Source organism: Phyllobates terribilis, unplaced genomic scaffold (assembly GCF_046119375.1).
Source record: "Phyllobates terribilis strain yellow unplaced genomic scaffold, ASM4611937v1 Scaffold_1__5_contigs__length_1240528914, whole genome shotgun sequence".
Lineage (NCBI taxonomy): Eukaryota > Metazoa > Chordata > Amphibia > Anura > Dendrobatidae > Phyllobates > Phyllobates terribilis.
The window spans coordinates 739,683,660-739,693,825 of record NW_027362761.1 but is presented as its reverse complement, the minus strand read 5'-3'; the positions used below and the strand labels follow the sequence as shown (position 1 = coordinate 739,693,825).

The 10,166-nt window shown below is 43.8% G+C and overlaps 1 non-coding gene across 1 annotated transcript; it reads left to right on the top strand.

The window, feature by feature from the left end:
- The first annotated feature begins 9,836 nt into the window (after positions 1–9,836).
- Positions 9,837–9,922, top strand: TRNAR-UCU (transfer RNA arginine (anticodon UCU)). The gene is given in 2 exon segments: positions 9,837–9,873; positions 9,887–9,922. It is a non-coding gene; the product is annotated as a tRNA-Arg (tRNA).
- Positions 9,923–10,166: the final 244 nt, after the last annotated feature.

Genomic DNA, 10,166 nt, shown 5'->3' with positions numbered 1-10,166 from the left:
CTGATGTGCCATCCTGGATGAACTGCACTACCTGAGCAACTTCTGTGGGTTGTACTGTAGACACCGCCTCCGGTGACTACATCTTGAAGCTCATCAAGAGAATGCCAAGAGTGTGCAAAGCAGTCATCAAATCAAAAGGCGGCTACTTTGGAGAACCTAGAATATAAGACATATTTTCAGTTGTTTCACACTTATTTGTTAAGTACATAATTCCACATGTGTTAATTCATAGTTTTGATGCCTTCAGTGTGAATGTACAATTTTCATAGTCATAAAAATACTGAAAAATCTTTAAATGAGGTGTGTCCAAACTTTTGGTCTGTACTGTATATCATACAGTATATAGACAAGTCCCCTTCCCCACATATAGCATACAGTATATAGACAAGCCCCCTCCCCCACATGTACAGTAGCTTACCATATATAGACAAGCCCCCTCCCCCACATATAGCATACAGTATATATACAAGTCCCCCCTCCCCCACATATAGCATTCCATATATACACAAGTCCCCCTTCCCCCACATATAGCATACAGTATATACTCAAGTTTTCCTCCATCAAAAATGATAAACACAGATCCACTATTCTATTACACATATTAATTGCACATAAAATAACATTTAATAATGTAAATATATAGTCACAGTCTTCTGTGCCCACAGGAGACTTCTTAATAACATTAGCAGCAGACAGAAGATGGAGGAGATCCGGCAGCTGCTGCACTCTGGGTAATGACTCAGCACTAGGGTTGAGCGAGTATGCTCGGACCGAGCTCCGAGTAGTTACAGCTGCTCGGTGATAAGCTTAAATCGCTCCCGTGTGCATGATTTGCAACTGTTTGACAGTTTTATTACATGTGAGGAATGTGTAAGAAATAGACATTCCTCCCATGTAATAAAACTGTCAAACCGTTGCAAATCATGCACATGGGAGTGATTTAACCTTATCACCGAGCAGCTATAAACACTCGGAGCTTGGCCCGAGAATACTCGGCGAAAGGGTTAATAGAACATACTCGCTCAACACTACTCAGCACCAATCGCAACACAGCCTCACTGAGCTCCTTCTCTAAGGTGCCAGAGAGGAGTGAGGGGCAGACTGCTGTGGTGACCTCCCTCCAGCCTCAAGCTGCAGGATCTCATTGTGCTGGGTGGGGGAGGGGCGCTTGACACTGATGGGCTGGACACCTTTGCAAGAGAGGTGTCACTTAACACACTAATTACCTATTCACTGCTCAGCTGATCCACATCCATAGAGGCATACTTCCACCTTCAGCTGCTGTGCTCACACTAGGTGTTGGAGTCAGACTGACACACCTGCAGGAGAGGTGTTACTGTCAGTGATACCCCTAGTGCACAGATGTCTGTCTGACTCCAACACCTAGCAGGAGCACAACAGGGGAATGAGGGAGTGTGTCGCTATGGATTTGGATTAGCCGAACAGTGCATCGCTTTTGCTGGCCCTGCAGCGGGGCCCACTGGTGGATTCTCCGATTCTCCGTCAGGCCAGTCCGAGCCTGGACAGGTACCAGGGTTAATGGAAGCAACATGCAGACATGAGTAGTGCACTGTCAAACTGAAAGTCTTAGGAACATTGACGTCTTAATACCAAGACACAGATGTGTGCCTTGGTGAGCCTTATATAGGTCCAGTGCCACTTACACTGCTGCTGCTGCTAATGTTTTTGCGTTGAAGAATTGACATTCCCTGGGTTCGAAGTCTACAACTGCAATGCACACTGTGTGCCTCACTGCTGTCTTGGGGAAAACCACTCTTAAGGTTGTCTACAAGCATGTTTCGATACTCCAGCATGTTCATGTCCCTTTCCAGGGCGGGAAGCATGTATCAAAATTTACTCTTCTACCATGGATCTAACAGAGTGGCAACCCAGTAGTAAGCACTATTTTGAATCCTAACAATACGGGGATCATGTTGCAGACAGTGCAGCAAGAAGACGCTCATGTGTTGGGAGCTTCCATGAGGTCCAAGTCCATGGTGTGTTGCTGGCGGGGTAACACTGAAGCTTGCTTCCTCCGTCTCCTCCCGCCAACCACGGACAACAGAGAAGGGATCATTATCCTCTTCAACTCTTGACTGTTGCGCACCCATCACCTCTTCCTCCTTCTCCTCTTCCATTTGTTCCTCTCGATCGCTGTAATCCACCCTCCCTTGGCACCCGCCTGTGTGACAACAGTCTGGAACTTAGAAATATTGTTATCCCTTCCACATCCTCCTCTGCTTCCTCTTTTCCTCCGGGACAACCATTTCCTCCTGCAGACTATTCAAAGTGTGCTCCAGTATGTAGATGACCAGAATAGTAATGCTGATGATGGCATTGTCAGTGCTAACCATCTTTGTAGCCATTTCGAAACTGTGTAGAAGTGTGCAGAGGTCCTTAATCTGTACCCATTCTGCAAACATAATTTGCACCACGTCCGTACTTTGTTTGCCCAGGATATGCAAAATGAGATACCGTGTCAGGGCTTGTTGCTCCTGCCACAGTCACTGCAACATGTGCAGAGTGGAATTCCACAGTGTAGGCACATTGCATATCAACCGGTTAGCGGCAGGCCCAAAGAACTCTGTTGCAATTCAAGTCAATGGTGCGAATGGCAGAAGTGAGCACACAGCGACCGTGCTTTCTGCAGCAGTGCATCCTGGCCGGGATAGTGGTGCAGAAATTGCTTTACCACCAGGTTGAGGATGTGAGCCATGCAAGGCACATGTGTGAGGTTGCCCCGGCGTACGGCCGCCACTCGGTTCGCATCGTTATTGCACACGGCCTTCCCTGGCTCCAGGTTCGTTGGAGACAGCCATTACTCAAACTTGGCCTGGATAGCTGTCCACAACTCTTGAGATCTCCAAAGCATATTAATTTTAACAATGCCTGATTGCGGTGAGCCCTGGCTGTGCAGTGAGGAGGTGGGGAGATTCTCTCTGCACTGTTGGAATGCGTGTCTCATTAAGACACAGGTTCAGGGGGTAGGTGTAGGCCCTAGAGGAGGGGGAGGAGGCAGAAGCAGTATAGGAAGTGTTAAATACAGAGGTTTGTCCTGCAAGCCTTGAGGATTCCAAGACTTGCGGAGCAGCCTCTTCCTCGCCTGCCCCCACTGCCACCAGAGTCACCCAGTGCCAGTCAGCGAGAAGTATTGCCCCTGGCCATGCTTGGTCATCCAGGTGTCTGTGGTGGAATGCACCCTGGCAGACATAGATAGGAATGGGTGATGTTGTCTGCGACAATCTGGTGTAGCGCAGGCACAGCTTTCTTAGAGAAGTAAAGGCGACTGGGCAACTGGTACTGGGGGACTGCGATCAGCTTTCGGAAAATGTCTGTATCCACCAGGCAGAAAGGCAGCATTTCCATGGCCAACAGATTTGAGAAGGTAGAATTCAAGCTCTTAGCTTTGGCATGTGTAGGAGGAAGCAATCTTTTACGTGACCACAACTGCAGGACCGAGGGCTGGCTGCTGTGCTGAGAGAGGGTGGAGTAGGGTGAACACAACAAACTGCTGGACTGTGGGTTAGATGCTGGTGGACATGTTATGGTGGATTGAGTGATGTGCTTGGTGAAACAAAAATAGCAGGCATGTCCACTTCCGTAACAGCTGACAGGCTCTCACTCACTCCAACTGTAGCGAGTAAACAAGTGGAGGTTCTATGGTGGAGACCTGTGTGAGAACACATGCCACAGTAACATAGGAGGAAGAAGCAGCAGGTGCAGTTGATGGGGCGGCCGGTGGTTGTTGAGGCCCGCTAGTCTGCATTTTAGCGCAGTGAAATTCCCAGACTAATGCATGTTAATAACGCATGTGCCGGTTCAAGCATGTAGTAGTCAAATTATTGCAATTTTTGCCTCTTATGAGTCATTTTTACGAAGATGGCAGATAACATGGGTTGAGTCATCCTTTGCGGTCTCAAAAATGGCCTAGGCTAGGCAACCCTTACTGTTCTTGTGAACGGGAGACCCACGACCGCTGCTGGCCACAGCCACAGTTGTGGCTGAGGATGCAGTGCTTATCGTGGTTGCATCACTTTGTGTCTATGCAGGAGGCTGCAATGTAACCTCCTTGCCTTCCTCCTCCCACTCAATCTGCTGAGCTACTCAGCTGTGTGCCTCTGGGTTCACACCAAGTGGGATCTACAACCTCATCATCATCATCTCTGTTCTCTTACTCCTTGCCCTGAGAGTCACCCTACTCCTCTTCCTGCCCTGACAGCACAGTACAGTCCGTATGCACCTCAGGTGTCTGAGTCTCATCAGGATCTCCTCCCTCCGGGGGTTAACTTCTGATGACAAGTGTCAGGATTCTGCTCAGACTCTACTTCGTCCAGTCCCGGATCCAACAGAAAAAAAAATTGCCCATCAGTGCAGATGCTTGCCTCCTCTTGAGTCTGTGTATCTCTGGAGCAGACCTCAGTATTTACTTGCTGAGATAGTGTGGCTGGCACACGCTATTAGCAAAAAAAATTTAGATTTTGAAATGTGGACTCCTGGATGGAGCACAATATTAGCGCAAAAGAATTAAAAGCATTAAAAGCTGAAATATGGCCTGCTTTCTGTAGTACACTAGTAGCAGAAAGTATTTTGATTTTCAAATGTGGACCCCTGGATGGAGCAGAATATTAGCACAAAAGAATTAAAAGGTGAAATGTGGCCTGGTTTCAGGACCGCGCTATTACCAGAAAGAATTTAGATTTTGAAATGAGAACTCCTGCCTGGCCTATCAAATTACCAGCTCCAAATATTTCTATGCACAAATGTGGCCTTTTTTCAGCGCCACGTTATTAGCAAAAATAATTTATATTTTAAAATGAGGACTCCTGGCTATAGCAAAACCAGTAGCACAAAATATTTATGTGCAGGAATGTGGCCTGTTTTCTGTAGCACGCTAGTAGTACAAAGAATTTATATTTTGAAATGTGAACTCCTGGATGGAGCACAATATTAGCACAAAAGAATTAAAAGCTGAAATGTGGCCTGCTTTCTGTGTCATGCTAGTAGCAGAAAGAATTTTGGTTCTGAAATGTGGACCCCTAGATGGAGCACAATATTAGAACAAAAGGATTTAAAGCTGAAATGTGGCCTGGTTGTTATTTTAAACTTTTTAAAAAAATTAAAAACTGAAAAGTGGGGCGGGCAATATTATTTGGCCCCTTTGAGTTAATACTTTGTAGCGCCACCTTTTGCTGTGATTACAGCTGCAAGTCGCTTGGGATATGTCTCTATCAGTTTTGCACATCGAGAGGCTGAAATTCTTGCCCATTCTTCCTTGCAAAACAGCTCGAGCTCAGTGAGGTTGGATGGAGAGTGTTTGTGAACTGCAGTTTTCAGCTCTTTCCACAGATTCTCGATTGGATTCAGGTCTGGACTTTGAATTGGCCATTCTAACACCTGGATACGTTTATTTTTAAACCATTCCATTGTAGATTTTGCTTTATGTTTGGGATCATTGTCTTGTTGGAAGATAAATCTCCGTCCCAGTCTCAGGTCTTTTGCAGACTCCAACAGGTTTTCTTCCAGAATGGTCCTGTATTTGGCTCCGTCCATCTTCTCATCAATTTTAACCATCTTCCCTATCCCTGCTGAAGAAAATCAGGCCCAAACCATGATGCTGCCACCACCATGTTAGACAGTGGGGATGGTGTTTTGAGGGTGATGAGCTGTGTTGCTTTTACGCCAAACATATCGTTTTGCATTGTGGCCAAAAAGTTCGATTTTGGTTTCATCTGACCAGAGCACCTTATTCCACATGTTTGGTGTGTCTCCCAGGTGGCTTGTGGTAAACTTCAAACGAGACTTTTTATGGATATATTTGAGAAATGGTTTTCTTCTTGCCACTCTTCCATAAAGGCCAGATTTGTGCAGTGTACGACTGATTGTTGTCCTATGGACAGACTCTCCCACCTCAGCTGTAGATCTCTGCAGTTCATCCAGAGTGATCATGGGCCTTTTGGCTGCATCTCCGATCAGTCTTCTCCTTGTTCGAGATGAAAATTTAGAGGGACGGCCGGGTCTTGGTAGATTTGCAGTGGTCTGATACTCCTTCCATTTCAATATGATCACTTACACAGTGCTCCTTGAGAAGTTTAAAACTTGGGAAATCTATTTGTATCCAAATCTGGCTTTAAACTTCGCCACAACAGTATCTCGGACCTGCCTTTGTCTTCATGATGCTCTCTGCACTTGAAACAGAACCCTGAGACTACCACAGAGTAGGTGCATTTATACGGAGACTTGATTACACACAGGTGGATTCTATTTATCATTACCAGTCATTTAGGACAACATTGGATCGTTCAGAGATCCTCACTGAACTTCTGGAGTGAGTTTGCTGCATTGAAAGTAAAGGGGCCGAATAATATTGCATGTCCCACTTTTCAGTTTTTAATTTTTTAAAAAGTTTAAAATATCCAATAAATTTCGTTCCACTTCACGATTGTGTCCCACTTGTTGTTGATTCTTCCCCCAAAAATTTGAATTTTATATCTTTATGTTTGAAGCCAGAAATGTGGCAAAAGGTAGAAAAGTTCAAGGGGGCCAAATACTTTCACAAGGCACTGTATATGCTAAAATATGGCCTAGTGTCTCTGAACCACACCTTTAGCAAAAAGCTGCTGGATGGTCGATTTCACAGCCACACAGGATCCTATCTATCTGAACTATCTGACTGACAAGCAACTGCTTAGCTAATTATCTCACTCTCCAGTAGCAGCAGCAAGAGCAGCCTCTCTGCACTGTTACACTGACAAAATGGTGCCAAAACAACATGTCCATTCTTTATATGGAGAGGGACATGTGACTTCGGCAGCCAATGATATTCCTTGTGTCTGGTTCCTGCGCCTTGATTGGCTGCCAGAATCTCCACACATTAACTTGAGAATTTTGTTTTTTAAGAATAACAGTTCGCTGTTCCTCTGACCTCTTCCCACCCCCTCCCCTCATCAAACATGTATCCCCCACTCATAATACAACACCACTATCCTAGCCAAAGTCCTAAAAAAACGCTAGTGGAAACGTGATCATTTACCCCACTTTTGGTTAATTTTACAGATTTTGAGTAAAAAATGCTTGGGGGTACGAACACAAATCCGAATGTGCAATGTTCATGCCGGATTTGAGATTGGCGAACATTTTCCGAACAAGTTTGCTCATCTCTAGTTACAAGGACTGCAAAAGCCACTCGTTAGAAAAGTAGTTGGTTCCAGTTGTGACAAAGTCACTGGGAAAGTGCTGGGGGGAGATATGTTTCCCTGAGGCTATTAGCTTCAGTGAATTAAACCATTAAGTTTCTTCCAGCATGTTATTTGTTGAGAAGGGTTAAATCACCAATTTGTAAATGGGCGTGTTTTACTAAGAACAACTATAGAGCGGGCGGGAGGTTGTTCTTCATATCTCCACCTCAGGGTGTTGTCTGGGGGTATATATTCTCGGCCTGAGGCATTGAGTGTTCAGTGTCTGGAGAAGCTTCCTCCAGAGAGGAGCTTGTGTGTTCTGTGCTAATCTGAACCCTGTGTTTGCTTGGACTCTGAGCAGGTGGATCCCCGCTACCACAAGGACTGTGCTTGGTATCACCACTTTGTTTTGTTTTCCTGTTTTTGCCCAAAGGGCCGTGTTTGTTTTACTTCCCATGGTTTATGCTGCCTGTCAGGGTTCCATAGGGACGACACAGGGGAGATCACACAATATCCCACCGCTGCCAACAATTTGTCAGGGTTTCACAGCAACAGGGGCGACACTGGGGAGATCACACAATATCTCACCATTGCCGTTGCCCAGATTTTGTCAGGGATTCGCGATCACACGATCCTGACTACTCACTACGTAGGTATCGGCAAGCGACCATGGCGTCACATCACTGGATTCCAACGCATGGAATCTGTGTATACGCCCCCGTACGATCACTGTCAGCTTCACGATAGCCCAATTATTATTATTCGCTGCCACCACCATCCAGATTTGAAATATACTACAGGCCTGGTCGGACGCCTGCGTCTTGGTAGCGTATATGACTTCGGGGAAGGGAATGACTACAGAGCAAAAGAAACAGGACTATTAAATTTTATATTTAATCCAAAAGGGAGGCAGTGTAATGAAAAATATACAAAGATTTTACAAAAGGGGACATTACAATACAGAATATACAGTTACACAAAATAAACAGGATTAAAGAAGACTTATGTACTAGACAGATCGCAGAGACGATTCCGTTTAGCTGGATGGGGGGCATCCCACTTATTGATTTGACTCTTATCGAACATGATCTATTGCTTATGGTCTCTATACCCCCTGGCAATGAATATGGATCAATGTTCAGTTGGATCTTTTATGCCAAAGAGGGGATCTGCCCACATGCCCCTTGTGCTGACATCATGTGGGCTGGGCTCCACCCTTCATGTTTTTATTAAAAACTCTAACTTCTTTGATAACTCCTCACTGGTTGATCGCAGAAGCTCGAAAGTGATACCATATTTTTTATTATGAATTTACCTTTCCGTAGAGACTACACATGGCATAGTTCCGATCAGTTATTCTGGTACTTTTGCGCCACAGTCCCCAGGAGGGGCTTACAGCGACGGGATAATATCCATATTTTTCCTTAGCTGACCCTGTCACTAAAATATGGGTCCCATTATTATCAGAATTATGGAAGTCCCAGATTCTTTTTTTAACTTTAGCCTTTTTAAGAGTCTTTTTGTATGTGTTTGCCTGATATTTCTTTATGATCTCTATTGTGGGTTGTATTTGGGGTTTCTAGATATTTTTGGCTGATTTGTCAACTATAACTTAAAAAAAAATGCTAAATTTGGTGCAAGCATACTCCAGTCCATCCGTAGAGTGATTTTATGTGTGCATGACTTTTTGGCAGAAATATTGTGCTATTATGCGAAACGTGAACATTTTTTTGCTAAAATGTTGCAAAAAAGGTCAAAGATAAGAACAGAGTGATATCAGCTGCCTTGTCCTCATGAACACATTCTCCTGAGCTGACGAGATGACTGAAATCATGTAAGCAGGTCATTTTTTGGAGAGCTGAAATTCAGTGGAAATTAGATTTTTGTGATTAAGTTAATTTTCATTTGATCTCTATTCATAATAATTTAGAGTTTACACAAATTACCACTAAAAAAGCTGAAGCAGTAAACTTTGTGAAAACAAAATTTTGTATCAGTCTGAAAACTTTTGGCCATTAGAAGTACAGTCCTAGGTATTCTTAGAAAAACTGCAAAAGGAAAAAATGAGGAAAGGAAAAAAGTCTAAAGAAAAGTATAGGTGCCTGCTGAAATCAGGATATATAGCAGGAGCACTCCAGAAAATTTCCCAGCAATTATTTGGACTAAAACACATGTTCTCTAATAGTCTTCTCACATGGCTAAAATAATTTATTTTGTATTGACTCCTATCCTTCCCAATCCAGTAGTTCATCAGCATACAAGAACACTTATGTTCCAAACCTTTTTTCTTGGCTTAAGTTCCAGAGGGCCAGTGGCTACTGTATTGAAGTTGTAGAAAGTAATAAAGATCAAAACTTGAGAGTTAGAAACCAAGCTACTCCTTTCTTGGTATTGCATACATTTCCATGCCACACTTTAGCAACAGGGAACTCTGTTAGTAATTTAAAAAGAACTGCTGGCATGTAAGACTAAAGAACGCATGTAGTGAGTATTAATATGAAATAGATCTTTCTTTTTTACAGCATATGCATTTTCTTGCTGGCCAGTTTTACTTTTACATATAGGAAGACTAAGGCAAAGATTCAAAGAGAACAGGAATCCATCAGGAAAAAATGGATTGTCTAGACATGGCACAACACACACCTCAATTAGGAGACTTGTGGCTCTATGGCACAATGGATAGCGCATTGGACTTCTAGCAAACTGATGTGATTCAAAGGTTGTGGGTTCAAGTCCCACCAGAGTCATGTTTTGTAGCTCGTGTGATATTACTACTTTGTCTCAGCTGATGTTAGAAAAATGAAAAAAAAATCAGATCTGGGCTTCATATTAACGTTCAGAGCATTGTTGCAGGACTAAAACTTCACTAGGGCCTACATGCTACCGAAGACTAATAGGACAACTCAATTTTGTTGACTTTTAAAATGACTTTTTTTGCATCCAATTTAGAAATTCTTGATTTATGTATGTTATCAGTACCTGAAAGAGAAA